The 16,468-nt window shown below is 46.8% G+C and overlaps 10 non-coding genes across 10 annotated transcripts; all 10 read left to right on the top strand.

The window, feature by feature from the left end:
* Positions 1–1,176: 1,176 nt before the first annotated feature.
* Positions 1,177–1,248, top strand: trnag-ucc. Its single transcript has one exon. It is a non-coding gene; the product is annotated as a tRNA-Gly (tRNA).
* Positions 1,249–2,554: 1,306 nt separating this feature from the next.
* Positions 2,555–2,626, top strand: trnag-ucc. Its single transcript has one exon. It is a non-coding gene; the product is annotated as a tRNA-Gly (tRNA).
* A 635-nt stretch (positions 2,627–3,261) lies between these two features.
* trnaa-ugc lies at positions 3,262–3,333 on the top strand. Its single transcript has one exon. It is a non-coding gene; the product is annotated as a tRNA-Ala (tRNA).
* Positions 3,334–4,571: 1,238 nt separating this feature from the next.
* On the top strand, positions 4,572–4,643 carry trnag-ucc. The gene has a single exon. It is a non-coding gene; the product is annotated as a tRNA-Gly (tRNA).
* A 635-nt stretch (positions 4,644–5,278) lies between these two features.
* On the top strand, positions 5,279–5,350 carry trnaa-ugc. The gene has a single exon. It is a non-coding gene; the product is annotated as a tRNA-Ala (tRNA).
* A 1,230-nt stretch (positions 5,351–6,580) lies between these two features.
* trnag-ucc lies at positions 6,581–6,652 on the top strand. The gene has a single exon. It is a non-coding gene; the product is annotated as a tRNA-Gly (tRNA).
* Positions 6,653–7,957: 1,305 nt separating this feature from the next.
* trnag-ucc lies at positions 7,958–8,029 on the top strand. Its single transcript has one exon. It is a non-coding gene; the product is annotated as a tRNA-Gly (tRNA).
* Positions 8,030–8,670: 641 nt separating this feature from the next.
* On the top strand, positions 8,671–8,742 carry trnaa-ugc. The gene has a single exon. It is a non-coding gene; the product is annotated as a tRNA-Ala (tRNA).
* Positions 8,743–9,982: 1,240 nt separating this feature from the next.
* Positions 9,983–10,054, top strand: trnag-ucc. The gene has a single exon. It is a non-coding gene; the product is annotated as a tRNA-Gly (tRNA).
* A 641-nt stretch (positions 10,055–10,695) lies between these two features.
* trnaa-ugc lies at positions 10,696–10,767 on the top strand. Its single transcript has one exon. It is a non-coding gene; the product is annotated as a tRNA-Ala (tRNA).
* Positions 10,768–16,468: the final 5,701 nt, after the last annotated feature.

Raw genomic sequence — 16,468 nt, 5'->3', positions numbered from 1 at the left:
TCACGGCCTTTCTGTGAGGAGTTTGCACGTTCTCGCCGTGTCTGCGTGGGTTCTCTCCGGGTGCTCGGCGTCCTCCCACCCTCCAAAGACATGCGGACTAGGTTAGTTGCTGACTCTAAATTGTCCATAGGTTTGCGTGTGCTGTTCTTTGTCTATGTGTGGCCCTGCAATGGACAGGCGACCTGTCCAGGGGGTACCCCGCCTTTCGCCCCATGTCAGCTGGTATTGGCTCCAGCCCCCGCAACCCTGTACGCAGCATAAGCGGTTGACGATGGATGGATGGAGATGCCGGTCATGGGATCAACAACCGTCTTTATGGTGATTCATTGCTGATCTAGTTGCTCGGCTGTGCATGAAGACAACTTAGGTTACAGCATAGATGAATAAAGAGAACTGGATATAACTATGAAAGTTGCTCAGGGGCGCATGAAGCCAAAAAAGTTAGACTTTGCTTGTTGAAGATTAGGCGGTCATCGCGTCTCCCTAACGCCATTGGGAGCAGTATGGCCTTCACTATCTTCGACATGGGCCCGTTTCCATTCCACGGCCATGTAGTGAATATCTGACCATTTCATAAGATGATGTCATCCACAGTTCAGTCCTTGGCTTCCTGATGTTCTGTAAGAACGTCTTGGAAAAAATCGATGCTCTCAGGTGGCGTTCCCCATCACTCTTGAGCTCTTTCGTCCCACACAAGTCATGCAGCACTGATAAAGTTAAAATGATTTAATCGTGTGGCTCTTCTACACATTTCAAATGTTACGGTAACAAATAGATCGAATTCTAACAGTGAAACAAGTCATGTCACCTGGCTTGTGACTCTGAAATACAAATTATCCACAGTTTCACAGCCGTTTCGTTCACAGTGTAGGGCTTTTTGGGCCAGGGTGCATGACGTGATGGACCCAGTTAGGGTTAGGGTTAGCCAATCAGCTGCAGAGTAGGGGGCCTTAAGAGACAGGACAGGACAAAAACAGACTGAGGATACGCCTAAAGAATTCGTTACATACATAGGATTTCATGGACAGTTAGTAATGCAATGATTTTGCATGTATGAGGTCCCGGTTCAATCCAGTGCATCTGAATTGTGTTTTACTGCTGACCATCACCGTGCAGGACTCTGGGCTGTCTCAAAAACCACAAAAAAACAAACAGCTGGAACTTTGCTTGCCTGCTGCGATGGTGGTATAGTGGTGAGCATAGCTGCCTTCCAAGCAGTTGACCCGGGTTCGATTCCCGGCCATCGCAGGTTGTTACTTCTTGTGCAACGCTTCACCTCTGTCCAGCGATGTCACTCTGAAGACTCTCGGGAGCTGCCTTTTAACCGGTGCAGATGCTGGTCATGAGAAGGTCGTGGGTTCGAGCCCCGGTCGTCACGGCCTTTCTGTGAGGAGTTTGCACGTTCTCGCCGTGTCTGCGTGGGTTCTCTCCGGGTGCTCCGGCGTCCTCCCACCCTCCAAAGACATGCGGACTAGGTTAGTTGCTGACTCTAAATTGTCCATAGGTTTGCGTGTGCCTGCTTCTTTGTCTATGTGTGGCCCTGCAATGGACAGGCGACCTGTCCAGGGGGTACCCCGCCTTTCGCCCCATGTCAGCTGGTATTGGCTCCAGCCCCCGCAACCCTGTACGCAGCATAAGCGGTTGACGATGGATGGATGGAGATGCCGGTCATGGGATCAACAACCGTCTTTATGGTGATTCATTGCTGATCTAGTTGCTCGGCTGTGCATGAAGACAACTTAGGTTACAGCATAGATGAATAAAGAGAACTGGATATAACTATGAAAGTTGCTCAGGGGCGCATGAAGCCAAAAAAGTTAGACTTTGCTTGTTGAAGATTAGGCGGTCATCGCGTCTCCCTAACGCCATTGGGAGCAGTATGGCCTTCACTATCTTCGACATGGGCCCGTTTCCATTCCACGGCCATGTAGTGAATATCTGACCATTTCATAAGATGATGTCATCCACAGTTCAGTCCTTGGCTTCCTGATGTTCTGTAAGAACGTCTTGGAAAAAATCGATGCTCTCAGGCGGCGTTCCCCATCACTCTTGAGCTCTTTCGTCCCACACAAGTCATGCAGCACTGATAAAGTTAAAATGATTTAATCGTGTGGCTCTTCTACACATTTCAAATGTTACGGTAACAAATAGATCGAATTCTAACAGTGAAACAAGTCATGTCACCTGGCTTGTGACTCTGAAATACAAATTATCCACAGTTTCACAGCCGTTTCGTTCACAGTGTAGGGCTTTTTGGGCCAGGGTGCATGACGTGATGGACCCAGTTAGGGTTAGGGTTAGCCAATCAGCTGCAGAGTAGGGGGCCTTAAAGAGACAGGACAGGACAAAAACAGACTGAGGATACGCCTAAAGAATTCGTTACATACATAGGATTTCATGGACAGTTAGTAATGCAATGATTTTGCATGTATGAGGTCCCGGTTCAATCCAGTGCATCTGAATTGTGTTTTACTGCTGACCATCACCGTGCAGGACTCTGGGCTGTCTCAAAAACCACAAAAAAACAAACAGCTGGAACTCTTGCTTGCCTGCTGCGATGGTGGTATAGTGGTGAGCATAGCTGCCTTCCAAGCAGTTGACCCGGGTTCGATTCCCGGCCATCGCAGGTGTTTTCTTGTGCAACGCTTCACCTCTGTCCAGCGATGTCACTCTGAAGACTCTCGGGAGCTGCCTTTTAACCGGTGCAGATGCTGGTCATGAGAAGGTCGTGGGTTCGAGCCCCGGTCGTCACGGCCTTTCTGTGAGGAGTTTGCACGTTCTCGCGTGTCTGCGTGGGTTCTCTCCGGGTGCTCCGGCTTCCTCCCACCCTCCAAAGACATGCGGACTAGGTTAGTTGCTGACTCTAAATTGTCCATAGGTTTGCGTGTGCCTGCTTCTTTGTCTATGTGTGGCCCTGCGATGGGCAGGCGACCTGTCCAGGGGGTACCCCGCCTTTCGCCCCATGTCAGCTGGTATTGGCTCCAGCCCCCGCAACCCTGTACGCAGCATAAGCGGTTGACGATGGATGGATGGAGATGCCGGTCATGGATCAACAACCGTCTTTATGGTGATTCATTGCTGATCTAGTTGCTCGGCTGTGCATGAAGACAACTTAGGTTACAGCATAGATGAATAAAAGAACTGGATATAACTATGAAAGTTGCTCAGGGGCGCATGAAGCCAAAAAAGTTAGACTTTGCTTGTTGAAGATTAGGCGGTCAGAAATAGATGCTTTGCGCTGTCTCCTGCCTTTTTGGCCGTGGGGATGTAGCTCAGTGGTAGAGCGCATGCTTTGCATGTATGAGGCCCCGGGTTCAATCCCCGGCATCTCCAGCAGCATTTATGGAAAACTATCTCCACTTGGATAGTGTCTTTCTCACCATTCAAAGTGCTTTGCACTGCATCGCGTCTCCCTAACGCCATTGGGAGCAGTATGGCGTTCACTATCTTCGACATGGGCCCGTTTCCATTCCACGGCCATGTAGTGAATATCTGACCATTTCATAAGATGATGTCATCCACAGTTCAGTCCTTGGCTTCCTGATGTTCTGTAAGAACGTCTTGGAAAAAATCGATGCTCTCAGGTGGCGTTCCCCATCACTCTTGAGCTCTTTCGTCCCACACAAGTCATGCAGCACTGATAAAGTTAAAATGATTTAATCGTGTGGCTCTTCTACACATTTCAAATGTTACGGTAACAGAAGGGCTTTTTGGGCCAGGGTGCATGACGTGATGGACCCGGTCAGGGTTATGGTTAGCCAGTCAGCTGCACGGTAGGGGGCCTTAAAGAGACAGGACTGTAGTATTGCGCAAGTATCACACAAAGCACAAAAACAGAGTGAGGATATGCCTAAAGAATTCGTTACATACATACGATTTCATGGACAGTTAGTAATGCAATGATTTTGCATGTATTTCCGTTTCCATTCCACGGCCATGTAGTGAATATCTGACCAAACAATTCATTTCATAGGATGATGTCATACACAGTTCAGTCCTTGGCTTCTGGATGTTCTGTAAGAACGTCTTGGAAAAATCATGCACTCAGGTGGCGTTTCCCATCACTCTTGAGCTCTTTCGTCCCACACAAGTCATGCAGCACTGATAAAGTTAAAATGATTTAATCGTGTGGCTCTTCTAGACATTTCAAATGTTACGGTAACAAATAGATCGAATTCTAACAGTGAAACAAGTCATGTCACCTGGCTTGTGACTCTGAAATACAAATTATCCACAGTTTCACAGCCGTTTCTTTCACAGTGTAGGGCTTTTTGGGCCAGGGTGCATGACGTGATGGACCCAGTTAGGGTTAGGGTTAGCCAATCAGCTGCAGAGTAGGGGGCCTTAAAGAGACAGGACAGGACAAAAACAGACTGAGGATACGCCTAAAGAATTCGTTACATACATAGGATTTCATGGACAGTTAGTAATGCAATGATTTTGCATGTATGAGGTCCCGGTTCAATCCAGTGCATCTGAATTGTGTTTTACTGCTGACCATCACCGTGCAGGACTCTGGGCTGTCTCAAAAACCACAAAAAAACAAACAGCTGGAACTCTTGCTGCCTGCAGCGATGGTGGTATAGTGGTGAGCATAGCTGCCTTCCAAGCAGTTGACCCGGGTTCGATTCCCGGCCATCGCAGGTGGTTTCTTCTTGTGCAACGCTTCACCTCTGTCCAGCGATGTCACTCTGAAGACTCTCGGGAGCTGCCTTTTAACCGGTGCAGATGCTGGTCATGAGAAGGTCGTGGGTTCGAGCCCCGGTCGTCACGGCCTTTCTGTGAGGAGTTTGCATGTTCTCGCCGTGTCTGCGTGGGTTCTCTCCGGGTGCTCCGGCTTCCTCCCACCCTCCAAAGACATGCGGACTAGGTTAGTTGCTGACTCTAAATTGTCCATAGGTTTGCGTGTGCCTGCTTCTTTGTCTATGTGTGGCCCTGCGATGGACAGGCGACCTGTCCAGGGGGTACCCCGCCTTTCGCCCCATGTCAGCTGGATTGGCTCCAGCCCCCGCAACCCTGTACGCAGCATAAGCGGTTGACGATGGATGGATGGAGATGCCGGTCAATCAACAACGTCTTTATGGTGATTCATTGCTGATCTAGTTGCTCGGCTGTGCATGAAGACAACTTAGGTTACAGCATAGATGAATAAAGAGAACTGGATATAACTATGAAAGTTGCTCAGGGGCGCATGAAGCCAAAAAAGTTAGACTTTGCTTGTTGAAGATTAGGCGGTCAGAAATAGATGCTTTGCGCTGTCTCCTGCCTTTTTGGCCGTGGGGATGTAGCTCAGTGGTAGAGCGCATGCTTTGCATGTATGAGGCCCCGGGTTCAATCCCCGGCATCTCCAGCAGCATTTATGGAAAACTATCTCCACTTGGATAGTCTTTCTCACCATTCAAAGTGCTTTGCACTGCATCGCGTCTCCCTAACGCCATTGGGAGCAGTATGGCTTCACTATCTTCGACATGGGCCCGTTTCCATTCCACGGCCATGTAGTGAATATCTGACCATTTCATAAGATGATGTCATCCACAGTTCAGTCCTTGGCTTCCTGATGTTCTGTAAGAACGTCTTGGAAAAAATCGATGCTCTCAGGTGGCGTTCCCCATCACTCTTGAGCTCTTTCGTCCCACACAAGTCATGCAGCACTGATAAAGTTAAAATGATTTAATCGTGTGGCTCTTCTACACATTTCAAATGTTACGGTAATAGAAGGGCTTTTTGGGCCAGGGTGCATGACGTGATGGACCCGGTCAGGGTTATGGTTAGCCAGTCAGCTGCACGGTAGGGGGCCTTAAAGAGACAGGACTGTAGTATTGCGCAAGTATCACACAAAGCACAAAAACAGAGTGAGGATATGCCTAAAGAATTCGTTACATACATACGATTTCATGGACAGTTAGTAATGCAATGATTTTGCATGTATTTCCGTTTCCATTCCACGGCCATGTAGTGAATATCTGACCAAACAATTCATTTCATAGGATGATGTCATACACAGTTCAGTCCTTGGCTTCTGGATGTTCTGTAAGAACGTCTTGGAAAAAATCATGCACTCAGGTGGCGTTTCCCATCACTCTTGAGCTCTTTCGTCCCACACAAGTCATGCAGCACTGATAAAGTTAAAATGATTTAATCGTGTGGCTCTTCTAGACATTTCAAATGTTACGGTAACAAATAGATCGAATTCTAACAGTGAAACAAGTCATGTCACCTGGCTTGTGACTCTGAAATACAAATTATCCACAGTTTCACAGCCGTTTCATTCACAGTGTAGGGCTTTTTGGGCCAGGGTGCATGACGTGAGGGTTAGGGTTAGGGTTAGCCAATCAGCTGCAGAGTAGGGGGCCTTAAAGAGACAGGACAGGACAAAAACAGACTGAGGATACGCCTAAAGAATTCGTTACATACATAGGATTTCATGGACAGTTAGTAATGCAATGATTTTGCATGTATGAGGTCCCGGTTCAATCCAGTGCATCTGAATTGTGTTTTACTGCTGACCATCACCGTGCAGGACTCTGGGCTGTCTCAAAAACCACAAAAAAACAAACAGCTGGAACCTTGCTTGCCTGCTGCGATGGTGGTATAGTGGTGAGCATAGCTGCCTTCCAAGCAGTTGACCCGGGTTCGATTCCCGGCCATCGCAGGTGGTTTCTTCTTGTGCAACGCTTCACCTCTGTCCAGCGATGTCACTCTGAAGACTCTCGGGAGCTGCCTTTTAACCGGTGCAGATGCTGGTCATGAGAAGGTCGTGGGTTCGAGCCCCGGTCGTCACGGCCTTTCTGTGAGGAGTTTGCACGTTCTCGCCGTGTCTGCGTGGGTTCTCTCCGGGTGCTCCGGCGTCCTCCCACCCTCCAAAGACATGCGGACTAGGTTAGTTGCTGACTCTAAATTGTCCATAGGTTTGCGTGTGCCTGCTTCTTTGTCTATGTGTGGCCCTGCAATGGACAGGCGACCTGTCCAGGGGTACCCCGCCTTTCGCCCCATGTCAGCTGGTATTGGCTCCAGCCCCCGCAACCCTGTACGCAGCATAAGCGGTTGACGATGGATGGATGGAGATGCCGGTCATGGGATCAACAACCGTCTTTATGGTGATTCATTGCTGATCTAGTTGCTCGGCTGTGCATGAAGACAACTTAGGTTACAGCATAGATGAATAAAGAGAACTGGATATAACTATGAAAGTTGCTCAGGGGCGCATGAAGCCAAAAAAGTTAGACTTTGCTTGTTGAAGATTAGGCGGTCATCGCGTCTCCCTAACGCCATTGGGAGCAGTATGGCCTTCACTATCTTCGACATGGGCCCGTTTCCATTCCACGGCCATGTAGTGAATATCTGACCATTTCATAAGATGATGTCATCCACAGTTCAGTCCTTGGCTTCCTGATGTTCTGTAAGAACGTCTTGGAAAAAATCGATGCTCTCAGGTGGCGTTCCCCATCACTCTTGAGCTCTTTCGTCCCACACAAGTCATGCAGCACTGATAAAGTTAAAATGATTTAATCGTGTGGCTCTTCTCCACATTTCAAATGTTACGGTAACAAATAGATCGAATTCTAACAGTGAAACAAGTCATGTCACCTGGCTTGTGACTCTGAAATACAAATTATCCACAGTTTCACAGCCGTTTCGTTCACAGTGTAGGGCTTTTTGGGCCAGGGTGCATGACGTGATGGACCCAGTTAGGGTTAGGGTTAGCCAATCAGCTGCAGAGTAGGGGGCCTTAAAGAGACAGGACAGGACAAAAACAGACTGAGGATAGCCTAAAGAATTCGTTACATACATAGGATTTCATGGACAGTTAGTAATGCAATGATTTTGCATGTATGAGGTCCCGGTTCAATCCAGTGCATCTGAATTGTGTTTTACTGCTGACCATCACCGTGCAGGACTCTGGGCTGTCTCAAAAACCACAAAAAAACAAACAGCTGGAACTCTTTGCTTGCCTGCTGCGATGGTGGTATAGTGGTGAGCATAGCTGCCTTCCAAGCAGTTGACCCGGGTTCGATTCCCGGCCATCGCAGGTTGTTACTTCTTGTGCAACGCTTCACCTCTGTCCAGCGATGTCACTCTGAAGACTCTCGGGAGCTGCCTTTTAACCGGTGCAGATGCTGGTCATGAGAAGGTCGTGGGTTCGAGCCCCGGTCGACACGGCCTTTCAGTGAGGAGTTTGCACGTTCTCGCCGTGTCTGCGTGGGTTCACTCCGGGTGCTCCGGCGTCCTCCCACCCTCCAAAGACATGCGGACTAGGTTAGTTGCTGACTCTAAATTGTCCATAGGTTTGCGTGTGCCTGCTTCTTTGTCTATGTGTGGCCCTGCAATGGACAGGCGACCTGTCCAGGGGGTACCCCGCCTTTCGCCCCATGTCAGCTGGTATTGGCTCCAGCCCCCGCAACCCTGTACGCAGCATAAGCGGTTGACGATGGATGGATGGAGATGCCGGTCATGGGATCAACAACCGTCTTTATGGTGATTCATTGCTGATCTAGTTGCTCGGCTGTGCATGAAGACAGCTTAGGTTACAGCATAGATGAATAAAAAGAACTGGATATAACTATGAAAGTTGCTCAGGGGCGCATGAAGCCAAAAAAGTTAGACTTTGCTTGTTGAAGATTAGGCGGTCAGAAATAGATGCTTTGCGCTGTCTCCTGCCTTTTTGGCCGTGGGGATGTAGCTCAGTGGTAGCGCGCATGCTTTGCATGTATGAGACCCCGGGTTCAATCCCCGGCATCTCCAGCAGCATTTATGGAAAACTATCTCCACTTGGATAGTGTCTTTCTCACCATTCAAAGTGCTTTGCACTGCATCGCGTCTCCCTAACGCCATTGGGAGCAGTATGGCGTTCACTATCTTCGACATGGGCCCGTTTCCATTCCACGGCCATGTAGTGAATATCTGACCATTTCATAAGATGATGTCATCCACAGTTCAGTCCTTGGCTTCCTGATGTTCTGTAAGAACGTCTTGGAAAAAATCGATGCTCTCAGGTGGCGTTCCCCATCACTCTTGAGCTCTTTCGTCCCACACAAGTCATGCAGCACTGATAAAGTTAAAATGATTTAATCGTGTGGCTCTTCTACACATTTCAAATGTTACGGTAATAGAAGGGCTTTTTGGGCCAGGGTGCATGACGTGATGGACCCGGTCAGGGTTATGGTTAGCCAGTCAGCTGCACGGTAGGGGGCCTTAAAGAGACAGGACTGTAGTATTGCGCAAGTATCACACAAAGCACAAAAACAGAGTGAGGATATGCCTAAAGAATTCGTTACATACATATGATTTCATGGACAGTTAGTAATGCAATGATTTTGCATGTATTTCCGTTTCCATTCCACGGCCATGTAGTGAATATCTGACCAAACAATTCATTTCATAGGATGATGTCATACACAGTTCAGTCCTTGGCTTCTGGATGTTCTGTAAGAACGTCTTGGAAAAAATCATGCACTCAGGTGGCGTTTCCCATCACTCTTGAGCTCTTTCGTCCCACACAAGTCATGCAGCACTGATAAAGTTAAAATGATTAATCGTGTGGCTCTTCTAGACATTTCAAATGTTACGGTAACAAATAGATCGAATTCTAACAGTGAAACAAGTCATGTCACCTGGCTTGTGACTCTGAAATACAAATTATCCACAGTTTCACAGCCATTTCATTCACAGTGTAGGGCTTTTTGGGCCAGGGTGCATGACGTGATGGACCCAGTTAGGGTTAGGGTTAGCCAATCAGCTGCAGAGTAGGGGGCCTTAAAGAGACAGGACAGGACAAAAAAAGACTGAGGATATGCCTAAAGAATTCGTTACATACATAGGATTTCATGGACAGTTAGTAATGCAATGATTTTGCATGTATGAGGTCCCGGTTCAATCCAGTGCATCTGAATTGTGTTTTACTGCTGACCATCACCGTGCAGGACTCTGGGCTGTCTCAAAAACCACAAAAAAACAAACAGCTGGAACTCTTTGCCTGCCTGCTGCGATGGTGGTATAGTGGTGAGCATAGCTGCCTTCCAAGCAGTTGACCCGGGTTCGATTCCCGGCCATCGCAGGTGGTTTCTTCTTGTGCAACGCTTCACCTCTGTCCAGCGATGTCACTCTGAAGACTCTCGGGAGCTGCCTTTTAACCGGTGCAGATGCTGGTCATGAGAAGGTCGTGGGTTCGAGCCCCGGTCGTCACGGCCTTTCTGTGAGGAGTTTGCACGTTCTCGCTGTGTCTGCGTGGGTTCTCTCCGGGTGCTCCGGCTTCCTCCCACCCTCCAAAGACATGCGGACTAGGTTAGTTGCTGACTCTAAATTGTCCATAGGTTTGCGTGTGCCTGCTTCTTTGTCTATGTGTGGCCCTGCGATGGGCAGGCGACCTGTCCAGGGGGTACCCCGCCTTTCGCCCCATGTCAGCTGGTATTGGCTCCAGCCCCCGCAACCCTGTACGCAGCATAAGCGGTTGACGATGGATGGATGGAGATGCCGGTCATGGGATCAACAACCGTCTTTATGGTGATTCATTGCTGATCTAGTTGCTCGGCTGTGCATGAAGACAACTTAGGTTACAGCATAGATGAATAAAGAGAACTGGATATAACTATGAAAGTTGCTCAGGGGCGCATGAAGCCAAAAAAGTTAGACTTTGCTTGTTGAAGATTAGGCAGTCAGAAATAGATGCTTTGCGCTGTCTCCTGCCTTTTTGGCCGTGGGGATGTAGCTCAGTGGTAGAGCGCATGCTTTGCATGTATGAGGCCCCGGGTTCAATCCCCGGCATCTCCAGCAGCATTTATGGAAAACTATCTCCACTTGGATAGTGTCTTTCTCACCATTCAAAGTGCTTTGCACTGCATCGCGTCTCCCTAACGCCATTGGGAGCAGTATGGCGTTCACTATCTTCGACATGGGCCCGTTTCCATTCCACGGCCATGTAGTGAATATCTGACCATTTCATAAGATGATGTCATCCACAGTTCAGTCCTTGGCTTCCTGATGTTCTGTAAGAACATCTTGGAAAAAATCGATGCTCTCAGGTGGCGTTCCCCATCACTCTCTTTCGTCCCACACAAGTCATGCAGCACTGATAAAGTTAAAATGATTTAATCGTGTGGCTCTTCTACACATTTCAAATGTTACGGTAATAGAAGGGCTTTTTGGGCCAGGGTGCATGACGTGATGGACCCGGTCAGGGTTATGGTTAGCCAGTCAGCTGCACGGTAGGGGGCCTTAAAGAGACAGGACTGTAGTATTGCGCAAGTATCACACAAAGCACAAAAACAGAGTGAGGATATGCCTGTAGTGGCTATCTTAATTGTTCGTAATTGTAAACTTCAACTAAACTTCCTTCTGTTATCATAACCACATGTATGAACGACGTAAGACGTTTAGTTTTGCGTGAGTTGGCCCGGAGAGAACCAACGCGGTAAAACAACCGTGTTGCTCAGCCGTCACAACTCGTTTATTTTTTTCCTTCCCGCTTCCTTCAAAACTTCAAAATAAGAGTTCCATACGAAGTTGCACCGAAATACCAAAATAATGTTAAATGTTACAACATAAACAACTTGCTACTAACAAATGGCGCTTACATTCCGGCCCCTAATTGTTAATTCTGCAACATAACAATTACATCTTTGAAATTAAAGCGTCATTTCTCTCAGAATTAAGGATTCATCACTTACACAAACAAAACTTGTACTTAACCTTCTTAACCATAACAGTATTTCAAATCTACATTCAATGAACTCAAAATGCACTTATAACATGTATTAACATCTTGCCTTATAAAGGTATACTTATGGCACATATAACCTAAAAAATGCCTTCACTTAGTTACTCCTCCATCTCAAGCAACACCACATAATTTATGTATTGGCCTTTCCAAAATGCTAGATTTAGTTTGACAAATACACGTCTCACATGTCCCTTTGAGTCAGAAAGTGTCCGTTCAACCTTTCCCATTAACCAGGAACTTCTTGGGTGCACTGTCATCAACTATAAGGACAACATCTCCCGATTCAGATTTCTCCTTGTTACGTCCACTTCTGCCTCTCTTGCAACAGTGGCAAGTACTCTTTAGTCCATCGCTTCCAAAAGATGTCAGACAGGTACTGCACCTGTTTCCATCCTCTTGCCATACAAGTCCTCTCTGTCAAACAGTCCTGGTGGCAGCACAGCTGGCCTTTAAGGAGAAGCAAATGGTTAGGTGAGAGTGCCTCCAAATCATTTGGGTCACTTGACACTCGGTGTTATAGGTCTGCCATTAACAATCGCCTCGACTTCACACACATCAATGTATGAAGACATTCGTCGTCGAGAGGCTGCTGTTTCGAATATGGTTGAGGATTTTCCTCACAGAACGTATCTGTCTCTCCCAGATGCCACCAAAATGTGAACCTGTTGGCGGGTTGAACATCCAGGTAATGCCCTTCTGCATGAACATTTCTGAGATTTTTGAGTGGTTCCATCTTTGAATTGCCTCACGCATTTCTTTCTCTGCTCCCACTAGATTCGTTCCATTGTCTGATCTCACGACAGATACTTGACCTCTCCTAGCAACAAATCTCCTAAATGCGTTGATGCACGAGTCGTTTCAGTGTGTTGGCAACTTCGATGTGAATTGCTCTAACAGTGAGACAGGTGAACAACACACACCTACCTTTACCGTACTTCGCCCACGTTTCACGTCAAAGGGCCCAAAATAGTCTATGCCCACATTAGTGAAGGGTGGCTTGTCAGGCATTAGGCGATCTTGTGGCAAATTTGCCATCCTCTGTTCTCCAGGTTTTGTTGAAATCCTTTTACATGGTACACACTTTGACATATTTTTCTAACAGCAGAGTTTGCTTGCGGATCCAGAATCTCTCTCTCAGCCGGGATAGCATGTAATTTCTCCCACAATGTCCTGTTTCTTTGTGGATATGTCTGAGGATCAACGTGGAGACATGATGATCTTTAGGAAGTATCACAGGATGTTTAACATCTGCTGGCAGTGCAGACCAATGCAGTCTTCCACCAACCCGTAAAATCCCGTCTTGGACAACAGGATCAAGCTTAACAATGTGACTGCTTCCTTTAAGTCTGTCACCTTTTGAAGAGCTTTAAATTCGTCGCTAAAGCATTGATTTTGGCAAAACTTGATAATCTCAACTTCTGCTGTAACAAAATCCTCAGTGGTGAGCAAAGACCCTTGACAGTTGACTTGAACTGTTGCATTCTGTGGTAACATTTCAGTTTTCTTCTCATGACTTAAATGATGACTTAATGTGATGTGATAAGCTTGCGGTGTGCGCTCAGATTTTGAAGCAGTTTTTTAACCTTCATCATCCATGAAACTGCCCTTTTTAAACAATGCCACTCTGAATAATAACAAATGAGCTGTTAAGTAGATTCTCATGCATTGATGGCAGTTACGAATACGCTTCTTTCACTTCAGCATCATCTTTCTGTATGTCTTTCATGTCTGGTGAAACTGGCCAGTGTTTCCTGCCTTTGTCAAAAACTCTGGCCCACCAATCCAGCTCTGACACATTTTGAATGTTTCTGCAGGCATTCCTCGTGACGCGTGGTCAGAGGGATTCAACTCTGAATTAACAACTCCACTGACTTGGCTCTTGTGTCTCTAAGAGTGACACTCGGTTGCAACAAATGTTTTAAATCTCAGATTTTCACTGGCGATGTACTTTAACCTGTTGTACGTCACCACCAAAACACAGATTCTTCAAGCTGCATGTGCAGCTCCTTTCTCATGAGTCGATCCATTTTTACAGCAACAGCAGCCGCTGTCAGCCCAGCCTCGGATGTTGTGTTTGTTTCAACGGGCCACTCTGGACTTGCCGATGATGAATGAAGAACAGTGAACTTCTCCGTCTTTATGTCATGCGAAGGTAGGAAACACTCCGTAACCTTTCTCACTCGCGTCTGCGAAATGATGAACTGTGCAGATGTCACGGTTCCAAAGCCTGTCGGTTTCAGACATTATTCACGGTAAAACCATGAAGCCTTGTCAGGTCTGAAAGCCCACAACAAACTTTGAGCCAGTTCTGCAGGGAGTCTTCATCCCAGGAGACTTTCATGCCACACAGCTCCTGCAAGATCATCTTTGCTGGAAGAATGACAGGTGACAGAAACCCTAAAGGATCATACATCGCACTTACAAATGAGAGGATACCTCGTCTTGTCTGTGATGCTGGTTTTGCATTTATCCTGACCTTAAATACGTCTGACTCACTAACCAGGTCACTCCTAGTACTCGCTCCTCAGGTAATGCATCATGATAAATCCAAGTCTTTGACCTCTTTAGCCCTTTCTGTGTCAGGAATGGAAGCAAGAACAGCTCTGCTGTTGCGCATCCACTTCGTTAAGTGAAATCCTCCGCTCTCACACAGTGCTGTCAAGTCCCTGACCATAGCACATGCTTGGATTTCATCTGACACTGACAACAGACACGTCTACAAAAATTGTTCAACACTGCTGCAACTGCAGCAGGAGCCATGTTTTCCTTAGCATCTTCAGCTGTCTTCTCAGCGCGAAGTTTGCACAGCTGGGGGAGGATGTGGCCCCAAACAAGTGAACCACCATTTTGTATTCTTGCAGAGGTCTCGTTAAGTTTCCCTCCGGCCACCAGAGGAAGAGCACGCAGCAGGTCACTATCCTCAGGTGGTACACGTACTTGGTGGTACATAGCTTCTATATCTGACATTAAAGCTACATAATCTTGCCTGAATCGTGTTAAAACCCCGATTAGTGAGTTAGTTAAATCTGGACCCTGAAGAAGCTCTCTGTTTAGTGACTTGCCTGATATGATGCTGCAGCACAGTCAAAAACTACACGGAGCTTTCCCTTTTGGGGGTGGTAAACCCCGTGATGAGGTATATACCAGACCCTCCCATGTCAGACTGGTCTCTTCATCTGATACGGGACAGCATAGCCTTTGCCAACAGGTCAGACATGAAGCTTTGATATTCACTGTGAAAGTCTTTGTTTTTGACAAGTTTCCTTTTCAGGTTTTCTGCTCTCTGAACAACTACATTGCGGTTGTTAGGCATCTTGATGTATCCGTTTCTCAGGGGAAGTCCTATGGTATGGTGACCATCAACCCTTTTTGCTGTGTTTCACTAACACAGTCCATAAACTGAACTCTCTTGACATTTCCTGTTTTTCTCACTGGCCTTTTCAGGAAAATCATGATTAAACTGCTGTACCAACAGGTTTCTCCACACTAGCAATAGAAATGCGATTCACAGAAACACTGGGAATACTCTCAGATGCCAGTGTTGCAACTGTCTCCCTGAGAGGACCATTGATGACCCAACCAGGGATTGTTCGGACTGCATATGGACCGTTATCCTCACTGTGAATTACTTCCCATGGTTCCATAGCCTTGTGCACACACATCCTATTAAAAGTCCAATGTCTGCTTCATCTGTGGAAGCTGGATCCTTGCAAATGGCCAGTTTTCCAAATCCTCAGCACTGGAATGTTCTCTTTAGACACAGGAATATCTTTGTGGGTGTAGATCAGGTATGTCAATGTAAATGTTCTCTTTCAAACCACACACCATCTTCCTTGATATGGTAGCTTGACTCCAACTTTTCCTGCCCCATCGTGCGAAGCAGGATTTGAGTTCTCTTGCCTTCCATGTTTGAGCTGTCTCATCAAGCTCTCTGTGCAGAAAGTGGCTTGACTTCCATTATCCATGAATGCATAAGTCTGAATGATCTTATTGCTCTTCTTTGATTTGACACACACAGGACAATCGACAACACACAACTGTCTTTTCCCCCAGTAGCTCCACAAATTCCACCTGAAATGTGTGCCACTGCACCAGTCTCTTGTTTTCAGCAGTGTCTTTCTGCCCGCTTTCTGCAGCTACATCATCCTTTTCTCTTGAGAAGTGGAGCATGCTTGGGTGTTTTTTAGAACAATACTCACATGAAGCTCTTTTCTTACAGTCTTTGCTCAGATGTCCTTGTGTCAAGCATGCAAAACACAAACCCTTTCCTTTAAGAAACTCTATCCTTTCTTTGTATGGCTGGTTCTGATTTTGTGACATTCTGCAAGTATGTGTTGTTTTTCACAATATACACAGGCTTCTGGAAGGCACTGATGTTGCAACGAAATGAGTTTTACCATTGTCTGGTGGCCTTTCAATTGCTGTAGTGCACACTTGTAGCAAATGCACTCCCCTTTGGCCTGAATGATTTTGTCGCTTTCACATTTACATGATATTTCCTTATCTTCAGCATCCTTTATGTCACCGAAAACAGGATCCACAGCTATTTCAGCTTGTCTGTTTATGAACATGACTAAATCTGAAAACTTTGCTTTGTACCACGTTTTTTGATGTCAATGCAGAACTCTCCACAGTTCTCTCATTTGTACGGTAACTTGGAGACAATGTTTCTGAGGTTAGTGGGACTGTCCATTTCTGTAAGTTGGGTAATGTCTTGCATGGCGTTTGTTACATCCAGTGAGGAACAAAGAG

The sequence above is a fragment of the Micropterus salmoides genome, unplaced genomic scaffold (genome assembly GCF_014851395.1).
Source record: "Micropterus salmoides isolate LMB-PRFRI ecotype aquatic unplaced genomic scaffold, ASM1485139v1 Ms_hic_scaffold_4209, whole genome shotgun sequence".
NCBI lineage: Eukaryota > Metazoa > Chordata > Actinopteri > Centrarchiformes > Centrarchidae > Micropterus > Micropterus salmoides.
The sequence above is the reverse complement of the archived record's forward strand: the minus strand, read 5'-3'. Positions and strand labels throughout refer to the sequence as shown.